Source organism: Solanum stenotomum, chromosome 11 (assembly GCF_019186545.1).
Source record: "Solanum stenotomum isolate F172 chromosome 11, ASM1918654v1, whole genome shotgun sequence".
Lineage (NCBI taxonomy): Eukaryota > Viridiplantae > Streptophyta > Magnoliopsida > Solanales > Solanaceae > Solanum > Solanum stenotomum.
In genome coordinates this window covers 21,430,190-21,448,190 of record NC_064292.1, presented here as the reverse complement: position 1 = coordinate 21,448,190, position 18,001 = coordinate 21,430,190, and the positions used below count along the sequence as shown (strand labels likewise).

The window sequence follows — 18,001 nt, the reverse complement described above, 5'->3', positions numbered from 1 at the left end:
GATTCAAATCTTGACCGCTTTATGAGTAACTAAAGACAATAATTAGTATGTAGAAACTAATCACCTTCTAAAGAATACCAAAAAGAAACCAAAGATATCACAAGAGAACGTTACTTTATACCTTAAACTATGAAACAAGTAAATGTTTAAAGATAAATTCTCAAAGAAAAAGTCACAAAGGTTCAAAGAACTCACTCCAATATTATTAATATCAATCTAAATTGTCTTTAATGAATGAAAAGGACTCCCATATATAGGAGAAGGGGAAAAAACGTCCAAGGAACCCTAGAAAGACAATAACAAGGAATCCTACTCTAGAAAGGAAATAAAGTAACCTAACTAGGAACAAATTTAGTACTTCTAGGAAAGCATTAAATGGTACTTAGGAGACCATAAATAGACTAAGGAAAATATTAATAACCTATATATAATGAAATAAATAAATAAGGTAAATCCCAACTAGGAAAAGAATCTTGACAATCTTGGAAAGTTTGACTAGTCTTCTCTCTAAACTTGGGCAGAAATCAACTCTTGTTGTGGCTGATTCTTGGATTCTTCTTGACCTTATTTGCACGAAATTGGCCCTAAAAATTCATCACCTTGGGCTTGAATTTGGGCCACCAAATAGTTGTAGCATTTGGACAATTCCTCTCCCTTGGGCTTGAGCTCTTCTTCCCCAATAAGACACCTTTGGATCAGCGATTGAAGCCCATTGAGCTTATCATTGAACTCCTTGGTTTGAGATCTTGTTATGGGCCTCCTTGGAGTTTCTAAAGCTTCATCCTTGTCCTTCAATGGAGTAGAGCTTCCTTGGATGCTATAATTCCCCTCTTCTTGAAGAGAATTCCTCCTCGAATTCAAATCTGCATCAAAATGGGAAAGATCAGAAACATTAAAAGTAGCACTAACTTGGAACTAACCAGGAAGATCAAGTTTATAAGCATTATCTCCAATCCTTTCAAGGACTTTGGATGGCCCACTTCCTCTAGGATCTAGTTTGGTCTTTCTTTTGGAAGGAAATCTTTCCTTTCTCATATGCACCCAAACCAAGTCACCAGGTTTAAAAACAACATATTTTCTGCCCTTATTCCTTCGTAATGCAACTTCCTTGTTCTTCTTTTCAATTGCAAGCCTTGTTTGTTCATGAATTTTCTTCATCATATCAGCCTTCTTCTTACCATCAAGATTAGCAAAATCATTAGTAGGCAAAGGCAATAAATCAAGGGGGGTAAGGGGGTTGAATCCATATACAACTTCAAAAGGAGTCTTACCAGTAGAAGAATGGAAGGTCCTATTATAAGCAAATTCTACAATAGGTAAGTAATCTTCCCAAGAAGTCAACTTTCCTTTCAAAACAGCCCTCAACATGTTCCCTAAAGTTCTATTAACCACTTTCGTTTGCCCGTCCGTTTGTGGGTGACACGATGTAGAAAATAGCAATTTAGTTCCCAACTTTCCCCAAAGAATTCTCCAAAAGTGACTTAAGAACTTGGCATCCCTATCACTAACAATAGTTCTAGGTATTCCATGCAATTTAACCACTTTCTTTACAAATAAGTCAGCCGCATGAGATGTATCATTCATCTTTTTACATGGGATAAAACGAGCCATTTTAGAAAATCTATCTACTACCACAAATATACTATCCTAACCATACTTAGTCCTTGGCAGCCCCAATATGAAATCCATAGAAATATCAATCCAAGGGGAATTAGAAACAGGTAAAGGAGTGTAAAGACCATGCGGCAATGTTCTAGACTTAGCCTGTTTACATTCAAGACTATAAGAACACACTTTTTCAACATCCTTTTTCATGCTAGGCCAGTAAAAATGTTCAGAAAGTATTTCCAGTGTTTTGGGTACACCAAAATGTCCCATTAGCCCTCAACAATGTGCTTCCCTAACAAATAGTTCATGCAACGAGCAGTTAGGAACACATAATTTATTTTCCTTGAATAGAAATTCATCTTGAAGATTAAATTTCACAAAAGGACCTAACTTACATTCAGCAAAAATCTCACCAAAATCAGAATCATTAGCATAGAGGAACTTGATTTGGTCAAAACCCAATAACTTTGAAGTAAGAATAGAGATCAAAACATACCTTCTTGAGAGTGCATCAGCAACCACATTCTCCTTTCCTTGTTTGTAAGCAATTACATAAGGAAAAGTTTCAATAAACTCTACCCATTTAGCATGCCAACGACTAAGTTTACCTTGGCTCTTCAAATATTTTAATGACGCATGATCAGTCTTGACCACAAATTCTTGAGGCCACAAGTAGTGCTGCCATGTAGCTAACGCCCTTACCAAGGCATATAGCTCCTTATCATAAGTTGAGTAGTTCAATGTTGCTCCACTTAGCTTTTCACTAAAGTAGGCAATTGGCTTGGATTCTTACATCAAAACCGCACCTATGCCCTTACCAGAGGCATCACACTCAACTTCAAAAGACTTAGAAAAATCAGGCAATTGCAAAAGAGGAGCAGAACACAATTTATCCTTCAGCAAGTTAAATACATCATCTTGTTCCTTTCCCCATGTAAAAACCTTATCTTTTTTAATAACTTCAGTTAAAGGAGCAGCAGTGGTGCTAAAGTCTCGCACAAACCTCCTATAAAAACTAGCAAGTCCATGAAAACTCCTAACTTCAATTACACTATTAGGTTTAGGCCATTCTTTTATTGCCTTGATTTTCTCAACATCTACTTCAACTCCCTTAGAACTGACCACAAAACCTAAGAAAACCACACGATCCACACAGAAAGTACACTTTTCGAGATTAGCAAATAAACGCTGATTTCTAAGAACTTCAAAAACTTGTTTTAAGTGCTCTATGTGTTCATCCAGATTTTGCGAAAAGATCAAGATGTCATCAAAATACACCACAATAAATTTTCCATGGAAATCTTTAAAAACATGATTCATTAGTCTCATAAAAGTGCTTGGTGCATTAGTCAAGCCAAAGGGCATAACTAACCACTCATAAAGTCCATATTTCGTCTTAAATGCAGGTTTCCATTCATCTCCAGGATTCATACGAGTCTAATGGTAACCACTCTTTAGATCAATTTTAGAAAAGATTTTGGAACCATACAGTTGGTCCAATATGTCATCAAGACGAGGGATAGGATGGCGATACTTTACCGTTATCTTGTTGATGGCTCGACAATCTACACACATCCTCCATGTTCCATCCTTTTTTGGGACCAATAGGACTTGAACAGAGCATGGGCTCATACTCTCTCGAACAAATCCCTTTTCAAGCAATTCTTCAACTTGCCTTTGTAATTCTTTGGTCTCTTCAGGATTGCTCCTATAGGCAGTCCTATTAGGAAGTTGAGACCCAGGCACACAGTCTGTTTGGTGCTCAATCCCTCTCAAAGGTGGCAATCCCTTTGGAGTGTCATTAGGAAAAACATCTTCAAAATTCTGCAAAAGAGAAGAAACACTATTTGGCAAAGAAGGAGTTAGTTGTTCAAAATTAATCAATACTTCTTTGTAACTAGTATTATGGACAGTCCCTCTCTCCTAGCATTCAAACACTCTTTCGCTTTTATATAAAGGCTCTCATTTTTCTTTTCCTTAGCCTCTTTCCTCTCACCAAAACATTTTATTTTTTTACTTACACCCTCTTTTACCTCTTTACTTAGATCGCTGCCCTCTCTCTCTTTCTCTCGGCCATCTCTCTTTTTCTCTATCTCTTGGCCTTTTTCTTTTCCCTCAAGCTCACTTTTTACCTCTCCCTTTTGTTTTCCCATTGTTTCCCTCAATCATTTTTTATCTTCAAACACTTGAGAAGGAGATAATGGTGCAAGAGTATACTTCTTACCATTATGCAGAAGACTATACCTATTCTTTCTCCCATGATGAGTAGTATCCCTATCATACTGCCAAGGTCAGCCAAGTAAAACATGACATGCTTGCATTGGAACTACATCACAAAGAATCTCATCTTCATACCTACCAACATTGAATGAAATCATGCATTGTTTGTTTACTTTTACTTCTCCACAATCATTCAACTATTGGAGCCTATATGGGGTATAGCGCTTCATGCATGCAATTCCTAGTTTATCCACCAAGTATGAACTCACCACATTTGCACAACTTCCCCCATCAATAATCATAGAATAAGTCTTCCCTTTTATCCGACACCTAGTATGAAACAAATTCTCTCTCTGCCCTTCATCAACACTACCCAAATTGATAGTCATTATTCTCCTAACCACCCCAATTATACCATCATTAGGCAATTCCAAAGCATCTTCCTCACTTACACCTTCTCCCTCTTCTTCTTCCCCCTCACTTTTTCACTCTCATATTCTCCATTCTCTCTAAGTAGGATGTTTCTTATACTTGGACGTTCATGCATCATATGCCCCCTTCCATGACATTTGTGACATTGAATAAAACTTGAAGGTTTAGAAGATTTAGGATTAAAGGTTTTACCTCCCTCCTCAACTTTACCTTTACCTCTATCATCTTGAGGTTTGGAAGGAGCTTTCCCCTCTTGAGTTGATCATGGCTTCTTAGAGATAGTGTTTGGTCGACTTCTCCATGAGTTATTTTACTGTTTTTTCTCAATTTGTTTTTCAACTTTTACAGAAAAATCAATTAACTCATCTAAATTTACATATTGTTGTATCTCTACTACATTAGCTATTTCTGTATTTAAACCATTTAAAAATCTAGCTATTGTAGCCTCTTCTTCCTCCATGCAGTTAGCTTGGATCATAGCCATATCCATGCTTTTGAAGTACTCATCCACCGACATGGAGCCTATGCAGCTATGGTGTCATTCTGCTCGATAATCATATCCCTCATCTCTTGAAATTGATGGGTCCATCTCTCAAATTGTTGGTGCATAGCTTGAAGGGTGAAGTCGTTCCTTCCTTTGACCTCGGCTTCTAAACGAGCCCTTTCCTCATCACCACCTAAATTAGACATATAAAAAAAAAGAATAAATGATCAAGTATCACACTTTTAATATGGCTTTTACCCTCTTTTAAACTCACCCACACTTGCCTTTTTCAACTCAAAATAACCTTTGAACGAGAATACTTTGTAGATTTATAATTAAACCAAAACGTGTATCAAGTTCGTAGTAATAAAGTATGGAATCTTGGGGTACAAAAAGAAAGTAAAGAACTAGTCCTAGAACAAGTAGGATTTAGTTGAAACAAAACACGAATAAAAAGGAACTTATTTTAGAATTATAAGAACAAGAAAAAAAAATTCCTCTTATTCTTAAAGGTCTAGAATCCCCTCTTCTTGCTACCTTCTTGCTTGGAAACAAATTAATGCAAAACTTGGAGAGCAAGTAATAAGATTTCTTGAATAGCAAGTAATAAACTTTCTTGGGTAACAAGTAATCAAATTTCTTGGAGGACAAGTAATCAGATTTCTTAGAGAGCAAATTATAACTTTTTTTTTCTTTTTCTGTTCATGCTACTGTTCACGCTAATGTAAATTATTATTTTTTTACGACGCTACTGTTCACGCTACAGTTTTTTTTTTTTGCTCTAAGAAGAAATCCCAAGATTTATCAAGAACGGAATCTTGATAGAACCGCTCTGATACCACTTAATAACAACAAGGTTAAGGGAGATCACAAATAGAAAATTGAATATTAGAATGCGGAAGCACAACGAAAAGAAACAAAAAAACTAACTAAAGATATGGGAAATTCGAAGGAAAGATCCACGAATTTCCAAGGATTAAATGTTCTAAGGCCTTGAAAAGATCAAAGTAACAACGTATAGATTTATGGAAGAAATCTAACGCCTTTACTTGAGAAAATGAATCAAAACGATAGATTCGGATCTTGACCGTTTTATGAGTAACTAAAGACAATAATTAGTATGTATTAACTAATCACCTTCTAAAGAATACCAAAAAGAAACCAAACATATCACAAGAGAAAGTTACTTTATACCTTAAACTATGAAACTAGTTAAGGTGTAAAGATAAATTCTCAAAGAACAAGTCACAAAGGTTCAAAGAACTCACTCCAATATTATTAATATCAATCTAAATTGTCTTTAATGAATGAAAATGACTCCTATATATAGGAGAAGGGGAAAAAACGTCCAAGGAACCCTAGAAAGACAATTACAAGGAATCCTACTCTAGAAAGGAAATAAAGTAACCTAACTAGGAATAAATTTAGTACTTCTAGGAAAGCATTAAATGGTACTTAGGAGACCATAAATAGACTAAGGATAATATTAATAACCTATATATAAATAAATAAATAAAGAAATAAGGTAAATCCCAACTAGGAAAAGAATCTTGACAATCTTGGAAAGTTTGACTAGTCTTCTCTCAAAACTTGGGCAGAAAGCAACTCTTGTTGTGGCTGATTCTTGGATTCTTCTTGACCTTATTTGCACGAAATTGGCCCTTAAAATTCCTCATCTTGGGCTTGAATTTGGGCCACCAAGTAATTGTAGCATTTGGACAATTCCTCTCCCTTGGGCTTGAGCTCTTCTTCCCCAATAAAACACTTTTGGATAAGCAATTGAAGCCCATTGAGCTTATCATTGAACTCCTTGGTTTGAGATCTTTTTATGGGCCTCCTTGGAGTTTCTAAAGCTTCATCCTTGTCCTTCAATGGAGTAGAGCTTCCTTGGATGCTATCATTGTGTGTGCCGGATGTGGATGACTTGAGGGAAATAATTTTGGAAGAGGCCCATGGTTCCCGATATTCCATTCGTCCGGGAGCCACCAAGATGTATCGTGATCTACGAGAAATCTATTGGTGGAACGGAATGAAAAGGGACATAGCGGCCTTTGTGGCCAAATGTCCAAATTGCCAACAAGTCAAATTGAGCAACAAAGGCCGGGAGGCCTATCCCAAAATATAGACATCCCCACTTGTAAGTGGGAAGATGTCAAAATGGACTTTGTGGTAGGTTTGCCTCGAACTCGAAGGCAACATGATTTTATTTTGGTCATTGTCGATAGGATGACAAAATCAGCCCATTTCCTTCCCATCAAGGTTTCTCATTCAGCAGAGGACTATGCTAAATTGTACATCAAGGAAATAGTAAAGTTGCATGGAGTCCCTTTGTCTATCATTTCGGATAGAGGCACTCAATTCACTTCTAATTTTTTAAAGGCATTCCAAAATGGGCTCGGTACGAAAGTGAAACTTCGTACCGCATTTCATCCCAAAATGGATGGTCAAGCGGAATGCACCATTCAAACCTTGGAGGATATGTTAAGGGTGTGTGTTATTGATTTTAAGGGTAATTGGGATGACAATCTACCTCTGATAGGATTTGCCTACAACAATAGTTACCATTCTAGTATTGCTATGGCTCCATTTGAAGCACTTTATGGGAGAAGGTGTAGATCTCCGATTGGGTGGTTTGATGTAACGCCCCGTACGAAACTAGTAAAACCTAGCTAAGGCTTGACTGAATCTAGTAGGTTGACCTAGAGCCTCACATGTTAGTTTATAGTTGAAAACTTGTTTAAATAATGCAAAATGGCTATTGAAGCTAGTTTGGTGATTTTAGAGAACAAACGTCAAGAAACGACCATCACTTCCGGAAACTAGTAGACTAAGCGAGGGCCAAGTTTGAGGGTTAGAGCCAAGGAAGAGGACTAGGGCAGTCCACTCTTTCATGGACACTGCCTCACCTTCCACGACCACCACCACGGCTCGTGGTAGGCTAGGCAGTAGCTAAACAAAGGCTGCCCAAAAACAGCCCCTCCACACGAGCCACTTCACGGCTCGTGGGAAGGCTCGTGGTGGTGCCTTAGATTTTTAGGGCTTAAGGGGAAGGTTTCCTAGATACTGTATCATGACCACGAGAGGCACCACGGCTCGTGGAGCCTCACGTGAAGGGATCTCCATTAGACTTAGAGTATAGGGTTAACTTCAAATGGTCATATATCTTAGCTCAAAATGAATTTTGTGGTCCATTACCTATCCAATGCAAGGTCTCTGAGTCCTCTTTCCAACGCCACATAGTTTGCCCAATTCCGATCTCAGAGTAAAAAGTTATACCCGAAATAGTGAAGCACTGTCAGGCTGAAAATCTTTATGACCCGTTTCACGGTCCGTGAAGGCTTCAGTGATGCCATTTCGGCAGTTTCCAGCAAGTAACATATTGGGTCTTTTCCCAATTGCTTTAACTCAAGGATATCTCATTTTTTCCAAGCCTAGGACCCCTATTTAAGTCATTTTAACCCCAAAACTCACCCAATTAAATCAATTATTCCAAGACCCAAATAAAAGCTCCCAACTCCTTTTCCCTCCCAAAAATCTTCTCTCTCAAAAACCTCCATTGAAGATCATAGAAGGAGATCAGCTAGGGCTAGGAGATGGAAGCTTTTCATCACGAAATTTGTGGGATTCTAAGGCTAAGGTATGGGAGTCCTTTATTCTTGGTTAACTATCACCAAGAAGCCCTTTCAACTAAGTTTTCAATGATCCCCAATTTCTAGGTTTTCAATCAAATTCGTGGGTCTCTTTCTAAAATTGATTCCATTGAGCTATAATGGTTATTTATAATTATATATGAATGTTTGTGGATGAATTCATGTAATACTTATGGTTTTGAACAATTCCCCACAAGACCCATGATTTCCCTTTTCTTTCTCAATTCTTAAACCTAGCTTGCGTTGAATGATGATTGAAGGATGAGAATCTACTATGTTATTATAAAATTCATTATTGTATTATGAGGTTATCCTATATGATGTATGAATATCATGAAAATAGGGTTGAATCTTGAAGAAAGCCTTGATGGCTATGAATGAAGGTTTTCAATTGGTAAGTAGCCCTCTATTGAATTGTTGATCCACTTGTGGGGGAGATGTTTACTTATTATATATCCTTTGAATGAATGGTTTGATCCACTTATGGTGGAGGTGCTTACTTGTTAGTATGAATTGTAGTGTTGAGACAAGGTCCCACTTCCCTACAACCCTAGATATGACTAAGTATGATACATTATGAATATGAATGAGATGTTATGAACATGATATGGTATATAGTTGAATTTGATGAGGTTCACTCGTGGAAGGACCCTACCCACATAATCCCCAAATGATACATGTCATGAATGATGTACTTGAATGATGAATATTAGATATGTGCCTTACATGATCTAAGATCCTTAAATGCAATATATGTGACTTGTGCATGAGTTGGGATATTATGTATATGTTATGACCCCCCCCCCTTGACAAGGGAGGTGTCTATGATGTTAATGTTGTTGTTGTTGTGCTATTGTGAGGACAATCATGCACACACACACTCCATGCATAAATATGAATATGATATGTCTATGGTGTCAATTGAAAGGCTAATTCTCATATGCACCTTTACATACTATTATGCATGAAATGTACATGACCATGAAGATATGTCTATGTATGCTAGGATGTATGTATGTATGTTATGGTATGATTGCTATATGAATGAAAGGTAGTTCTCATGATTATAGTATAATGTAAAGTGAAAGGTTTACTCACTTGCAAAGTGTTTCTGAGGTGAAAGGATTGTTACTCACTTATGAACACATATGAGCTATTATGGTAAGATGTCTACATAAGAGTCTAGTAAAGGCTAATGTGAACTTATGTGATGACGAAAGATGATTACAAAAGGGAATTAGATGCTTAGCACTGAAAGGGCATGTAAATGAGCTGGGGGTCTCACGTTTAGTAAGTCCGGCTCCCCACATGGGTTTCCTCACGTTTAGCAAGTCCGAATTACCCACGGTATGTGTTGTCTCATGGGATGGAAACCCCCACGTTTAGTAAGTTAGGCTTTCTAGAAGCAATCTCCTTGACCCTTAACTATGTGCCCACATAGGACTCTAGCTTAGTGGATCCACCTAGATAGCTATGTACGAATGGTTACACCTTAGGCACTGTTAACCCTTTCTTTTCGGTGTAGGAGTAGAACACCGGATTCCATGTAGCTCTCATGGTCTATGTCGGTTATTGCAATATTTCCCTAATATAAAAGTAAAAGTAAAAGTAAATGAACTAGGGCTTTCTTAAGGGTTTCTACATAGTGTAAGGGAGGAGGGTATGAAACTTCTCTTGCACATTGCACTTGTGGGATCCTAAGGGATGGTTGTAGTAGTGTTTCTCTTATGATTATGATGATTATGACTTATGTATGTTAAATCTATGTTATGTATGATCATTATGAATATGGTTTACCTATGGTATGGACTATTTGAATTATGACTAAGAGGTATGATATGAACATGTTGTATGAACTATGAATTAATGGTGTTGTTCTATCTTATTATGATTATTATGAATAATGCATGCTTTAATTGTATTATGTTAATGATTGACTTTTCTTGATATGAATTAATGGTTGTGAATGTCACCTTACTATGTGTATGACCTTTGGATAAGACTAATGTATGATAAGTATGAGCATGGTGATTCAAAGGTAATACTTAATGTAGGTAGGACTATGGACCCTACCTATGCATTGCACAAGTAGAACCTAGGGTTACTTATGTTGTTATTATATTATGATGTAATGATCTTAATGGTTGAATATGCATGAGTAGTATGTCTTGTATTGAGTAATATTGTATTAAGATTATGTTTAGAGACTATGTTTATGATGATGTTATTATCCTTTGTGCTTTGATGAACTATATGTGTATTGCTTGTGAATGGTGATTCTCCTACTCTTTCAAGATGATGTTCAAAATGTGCATAAAGCATAGTTTCAACTAAATGTCCTTTTTAAGCATGTTTTAATGGTTTTTATGCATGGAAGTTAGGTTTCCAAGGAGCTTGGGAATGAAGACTTGGGGAGTCCTCATAGTTTCGAGGATGAACCTACCTCGTACACTTATGTCATTATGTCTTTAAGTTTTATGTCTTTAGACTTGTGTAAGGGCCGTGTCCATAGTAATTATTATGAAAGGGCCATGTCCCTAATTTTTAAACTCTCTCTTCTTTTATGAAAACTTCGATTGTAAAGAAAAGTTTTAAATTTTTTGCTATTTTCATTTGCTTTAATGTTCGTGATATTCTAAGGGCTTGTATAAGACCTCTGAGAGGTCGAGTACGCCGTGTTACGACTAGGGGGTGCTCTCGGGTCGTTACATATGAAGTAGGCGAATTTGTTGTTCTTGGTCCCGGATGGATTATGAGTCCATTGAAAAAGTTTGACTTATAAGATATAGGTTGAAAACGGCACAAAGTCTGCAAAAGTCTTATGCCGATAATAGAAAGAGGGATCTTGAATTCAAAGTAGGTGATTGGGTCTATTTAAAGATTTCACCAATGAAAGGGGTAATGAGGTTTGGCAAAAAGGGGAAGCTTAGTCCTCGTTATGTGGGCCCTTAGCTATTGAGCCGGTTGGTCCCAACGGGAAAACATGCCTGTTTTCAAGGTCAAACGAACCCCAGAGAGGGTAAACCCCCCATTTTGCTAATTTTTGTGTGCTATAGTCCATGGATCTTTTAGTGATCTAGATTTTCGACGTCATTTTTGCCGAAATTTTTGTTGGATGTCCGTCAAGACCTTAGCTATGGTGCCGGTTGGTCTCGACGGGCAAACCATCCCATTTTCAAGTAAAATCGACCTCCGGAGCAGGTAAACCCCTCGTTTGCCGATTTTCGTGTGCTATAATAATCCATGGATCTTTTGGTGATCCAGATTTTCGACGTCAGTTTTACCAAAAAAATTTGTGGACGTTCGTCAAGACCATAGCTATGGAGTCGGTTGGTCCCGACGGGTAAACCAACCCATTACCAAGGTCAAACGATCCCCGGAGCATATAAACCTACCGTTTTACCGATTTTCATGTACTATAGTCCATGGATCTTTCGGTGATCCATATTTCTGACGTCATTTTTGCCGAAATATTTCGTGGATGTCCATCAAGACCTTATCTATGGATCTAATTGATCCCGATGGGTAAACCAGCCCATTTTCAAGGTGAAACGAGCCCCGGAGCGGGTAAACCTCCCATAGATCTTTTGGTGATGCGGATTTCTTGTAACGACCCTCAAAATAAAGTAGGATAAAGTAGAGCCTCACATGGGTTTTATGCATTAATAACTTGTCAAAATAATGAATAATAGCCTATTAAGTCAGTTTTAAAGAGTTTGGAAGTCAAACGTCAAGGGACGACCAAGAGGTTCAGAAACTAGTCTTTTACGTGTTGGTGTGTTCTAGTATGTTGTGCATGTTTTTATGTGTTGTTTGGAGTCTAAAATCAGTGGAGGTGACCCTAGTGTCTTAATAAATGTTTTTAGGGTCAAAATGTTCGGATACGACTCCCCGGGGGCCACCCTAAAGGTCCCCGAGGAGGACCCCAACTTTGGCCAAGCAAGTTGCCAAGGCAGTTTGAAAATGTGCATGGAGGGAGCATGTCCGCGTCGCGGACTAGCTCCACCATAGGCCAAAGTTTTGGTCCGTGTCGCGGACATGTCGTGGACTCTACTGTCTCGAATTTAATTTCAAGAAAACTTGTGGGAACACCTCTGCGTCTCGAACTTGTTTCCCGACGAAATCTGCGAAAATAAAACTCAAGTTTGACTTGCTTAAAAGGTCCAACTAAGTGAGGTGTAATTTGGGTACTTTGGGGAATTCTTATAAATGGTTATTCTACCTATTTTAGGGTATTTAAGTTGGTTAAGACCCCAAAATCTAAAATTAGACCCCATTCTTCAAATTGACCCTTCCCTCTCAAAATAGATTCTCTCAAAAACTCCATTGAAGACCTTGATGAAGCTCAAGCTAGAAGATGGGTTTTCAACTGATTTCTTCTTCAATTTCATGGGTCTTCAATAATTAATGTATGATGACTCTTGATTCTTGAATAACCTCTCATTCAAGTAGTTCTATCAACTATTTTCAAAAGTGATTCAAAGACCAAAATTCCCAATTTTCAATCTAAGCATGGGTTCCTTGTCAAACGATTTTCTAAATCATTCGATTGATGAATTAATGTGAATTAATGTTTTTAAGACAATTTTCAAAGGAATTCTTGAAGAACCCATGATCCCCAAATTCTCGAAATTTGGCCTATGATGTGGGTCTTTGTGAATATGATCTATATTGGTGAAATTATGTTTAGAATAGATTGTATTGATGTTTCTTATGATTATCTATACTTATTCATGATGAATTGTTGGTATATTGATGAGTTGAGGATTATGGCCTTATGGGCAAAGTTATGGGTTGATCCCTTTGTTTATGGAATTGTACTTAGACTATGTTTGTGATATTGATTTACATTGTTGATTCCTATTTCTACCTATGTCAATTGATTATGAAATGTTGAGGATTGATCCATGGTGATCATAGCTTGGAGAATTGGTAAGTTGACCTAACTTCTAGTCTATAGTATGAAAATTGATGTTGTGTGGTTTGATCCACTTATGGTGGAGGTGTTCACTTCTTGTCTATCTATGCATGTTGAGATCATGGCCTTGAAGGCAATAGATGTGAAGTGAATTGATGATTATGATGCATATGTTTATGAATTTATGCTATGAAGGTTATATATGAAATCCTCAATGCTAGCATGATGTTTAAAGTGTGTTGATGATGAGGTGTATAATGTGAATGATAATGTTAGGGATAAAGTGTGATATACATGATTGATTATGTTAGGTACTATTGTGGATTAACCCCTACCTATATGACCCCTATATGAATGTTTGATCATATACATGGTAGAAGTATCTATTCAATGATGAATGTGTCCTTGTCTCCTATGATGAAGGGTGGGTGTGTGGTCTAGAATCCCGAAGGACTTTATATGAATTGCTTATGAATTGGGGACATTGTGAATGTGTTGTGATCCCTTTAAGGGAAGAACACTCAATATCAATGTTGTTGCTAATACGTCACTATGAGGACCAGTATGCACACACACACTCTACATGTATAGCTATGAATATGATGTGTTATGGTGTCTATTGGAAGGTGAACTTTTATATGCACCCTTACATCTTATTATGTATGCAAAGTGTATGATTAGCAAGGTATGAATATGTGTTGTATAAAGGTGTTTATGTGAAAGGCTTCCTCACATATGTACGTGGAATGAATAAGGTTTATGATAATCTAGTGAAAGTGAGTCTCTTGAAAGGTTTTCTCAATTGTACTCTAAACTAGACTATGTTATGAATATGGTATGATTATGTGAAAGGTCATTCTCACATAAGGTAGGTTATATGATGAAAGGTCATTCTCATCTTAGAAACCTTTAAGCTATATGATATGAGGGATTAAGTCCCTAAATCCTATTTTATGAACTAATGTTAAATAAAGGCTTAAAGATGTTTAAAAAGGGAGTTGGATCTTAGCACTGAGTGAACATGAAAAATGAGAGTGGGGGCTTCACGTTTAGCAAGTCTGGCTTCCCACAAGAGAACCTTAACGTTTAGCAAGTCCGGGTTCCCGACATAGATGTTGTCTCATGAGACGGAAACCTCCACGCTTAGTAAGTCAAGGTTTTCTAGTAGCAATTTCCGTGTTCCATAACTACGTGCCCCCGTAGGTTTTAGCTTAGTGGATCCACTAGATAGCTATTATGTATGTAGGTCCTACTTTGGCAAGTAGTACCCTCTTTTTCCTGTGTGGGAGTTAGGGGTGCGCATCGGTCGGTTCGGTTCGGTTTTAGGTGTTATTGGTTCGATTTATCATTTTTCGGTTTGTAAATACTTCAAACCGATAACCAAACCAATAACATATTTCTTATCGGTTTTTGGTTAATTGGTTTATGGTACTTAACGGTTCGGTTTTCGGTTTAACCAATAAGAAAATACTCATATATATTATATACACAATAAGAAAAATTTCAAATAAACCATATGATTTTTTTCAGCATTTGGCATTAAAGTAATAATCATAAAAGTAACAATCATTTTTCTTGCAAGTTTAGACACTAGACACATTTAAAGGAAAAGGTGTGAAAGTAATAATCGTTTAACCATTAACAAAAAGTGTGAAAGTAACAATCGTTTAACCATTAACAATAAGAATAGTAAATTTAGTATAGTCTTATTGGGTTATCAGTTTAACCATTAACAAAAATTATAAAATCGGAAACCGAACCAATAACCCAATAAAAAATTTTGCAAAACTGTTTAAAAACCGTTAGCCCAATAACCCAATATCAATAAACCAATAATATTTTTTTCGGTTCGATTTACTGGTTAAATCGGTTTTTGCACACCCCTAGTGGGAGTAGAACACCAGATTTCATGTAGCTCACGTGGTCTATGTCGGTTATGGCAATGTCTCCCGAAAGTTAAGAAATGATATGAACTCTAGTCATGAATTCGTGAAGAGTTACTTAGTGTAGGTAGGACTATGGATCCTACTTATGCATTGCACAAGTGTACTCTAAGGGAGGTTATGATTAGGCTCTTTATGTAATGAAGACTATGGTCTATGTATGTTAATATGAAAGCATGTTAAGGTTGACTTTACTTATGTCAAGACATGAAGTATGTTTATGCATGTGAATTACACTTATAACTTCTTAATAGATTTGCTTAGTATATGTGGGGTTATGGGACTCCATGTGTACATTGCACAAGTGAGCTTGTGAAGGGGTTGTGAGGGTGGTTTACCTATGATATGAACTAAATGGGTTATGACTAATGATGTAGTAAATGAATGAGTCCTTACATGATGTTATGAAGTATGTTGGTCTTATGTCTAATGTTAAATGAAGATGTTATGACTTGTTGAATATCATGTGTCTAGTCTATGGTGGCTTCCTAGGAACACTTGGTGTGAGTAGTATAATGGGATGCTACTTTCTCATTGCACTAATGTGACTTGGGGGTTGTCTTAGGTGATGGTTCCTATGTGAACACTATGTCTTATGGTGTACTTATAACTCTATGAATATATGTGGTTGGATTGATGTAGGCTATATGTAAGTTCACCCTTGGTAACCTTAAGGTGATACATTGCACCAAGTATTCCCTAAGGGTTGCTTGAGAAAATGAGTTAAGATAAAGAGGAAGGTAATGCATTATATGCATTGAATGTGCCTAAAATGTTATAAGTGGCTCTATGTGCTATTATGAATGGTTTCTGTGTGTATGATGACGTATGTGGTTTATATTCTGCATATGTACTAAATGTTCTTGAAGTTTCTCTAAAAAGGCATGATGCATAGTTTCCAAATATATGTCCTTTTAAAAGCATGTTTTGCATGGCTATCATACTTAGTACATTCTTGTACTAACACCATTCTTCTTCATCTTTTACACTAAGTGTAGGTGATGGTGACTAAAGGGTATTTCCTAGAAGTGATTAGCCTGGCTTACTATTCCCAAGTTCGGGTGTGTCCTTAAAGATTCAAGGACCCTTATGTTAAAGAGTTTCCTTAAGTTCTATGTACTAGATAGTAGTTTCTTTTGTATTGTAAGGGATATGTCCCTCTTGTGTTGTAGTCCTGTTTTAAGATGGCTACCTTGAGACGTAGTACTCCAATTTTTGTATTAAAGGTTTAATGACATGACTTTTATGTCTTGTGTTATATTATGTAAAAGTTTTAAATTTTCCACTATTTTTCTATTATAAATGCTATGACGAATGCTAAGGGCTTGTATAAGACCTTCGAGAGGTCGAATACGTCGGTAACGGCTAGGGGGTGCTCTCGGGTCGTTACATTTTTGACGTCATTTTTATGAAATTTTTCATGGATTTTCATCAAGATCTTAGCTATAGAGCCGGTTGGTCCGGACGGGTAAACCAGCCCATTTCGAAGGTCAAACGAGCCTCGGAGTGGATACACCCCATGTTTTGTCAATTTTCGTGTGCTATAGTCCATGGGTCTTTTGGTGATCTAGATTTTCGACATCATTTTTGCCAAAAATTTTCGTGGACGTCCATCAAGACCTTAGTTATGGAGCGGTTGGTCCTGACGGGAAAACCGGCCCATTTTCAAGGTCGAGTAAGACACGAAGCGGGTAAACCCCCCGTTTTGCCAATTTTTGTGTGCTATAGTCCATGGATCTTTTGGTGATTCAGATTTCCAATGTCATTTTTGCCGAAATTTTTCGTGGACTTCCATCAAGACCTTAGTTATGGATCTGGTTGGTCCCAACGGGTAAACCGGCTCATTTTCAAGGTCAAACGAACCTCAGAGTGGTTAAACACCCTATTTTGCCAATTTTCGTGTGCTATATAGTCTATGGAGATTTTGTTGATCTGGATTTCTGACGTCATTTTTGCCGAAATGTTTTGTGGATGTCCATCAAGAGCTTAGCTATTCATCCAGTTTGTCTCGACAGTAAAACATGCCCATTTTCAAGGTCAAATGAACCCCGGAGTAGGTAAACCCACCATTTTGCTGATTTTCGTGTGCTATAGTCCATTGATCTTTTGGTGATCTAGATTTCCGACGTCATTTTTGCCAAAATATTTTGTGGCTGTCTGTCAAGATCTTAGCTATGGAGCCAGTTGGTCCCGATGGGAAAACCAGCCCATTTTCAAGGTCAAACGAGCCCCGGAGCGGGTAAACTCCCCCTTTCGCAGATTTTCATGTGCTATAGTCCATAGATATTTTGGTGATTCAGATTTCCGACGTCATTTTTATGAATTTTTCGTGGACATCCGTCAAAACCATAACTATGGAGCCGGTTGGTCCCGACGGGCAAACCGTCCAATTTCCAAGATTAAACGATCCCCAGAGCGGATAAACACTATCTTTTGCCAATTTTCGTGTGCAATATTCCATGGATCTTTTGGTGATCCAGATTTTCGACATCAGTTTTGCCGATATTTTTCATGGACGTCCCTCAAGAACTTAGCTATGGAGGCGGTTGGTCCCGATGGTAAAATGAGCCGCGGAGCGGGTAAACCCCCGTTTTGCCAATTTTAATGTGCTATAGTCAATGGATCATTTGGTAATTAAGATTTCCAACGTCATTTTTGCCAAAATTTTTCATGGACTTCCGTCAAAACCCTAGTTATGGATCTGGTTGGTCCCGGAGTGGGTAAACATCCCGTTTTCCTAATTTTC

The 18,001-nt window shown here is 37.5% G+C and overlaps 1 long non-coding RNA gene across 1 annotated transcript in view; it reads right to left on the bottom strand.

Moving 5' to 3' along the window:
* Positions 1-272: 272 nt before the first annotated feature.
* The window catches only part of LOC125844756 (uncharacterized), a 62,084-nt gene continuing 44,355 nt past the window's right edge, over positions 273-18,001 (bottom strand). Inside the window, exons 2-3 of the long non-coding RNA XR_007444170.1 lie at positions 6,239-6,384; positions 273-421 (exon numbers count right to left, since the gene is read on the bottom strand). This is a non-coding gene — a long non-coding RNA (uncharacterized LOC125844756). The remainder of the gene's footprint in view (positions 422-6,238; positions 6,385-18,001) is intronic.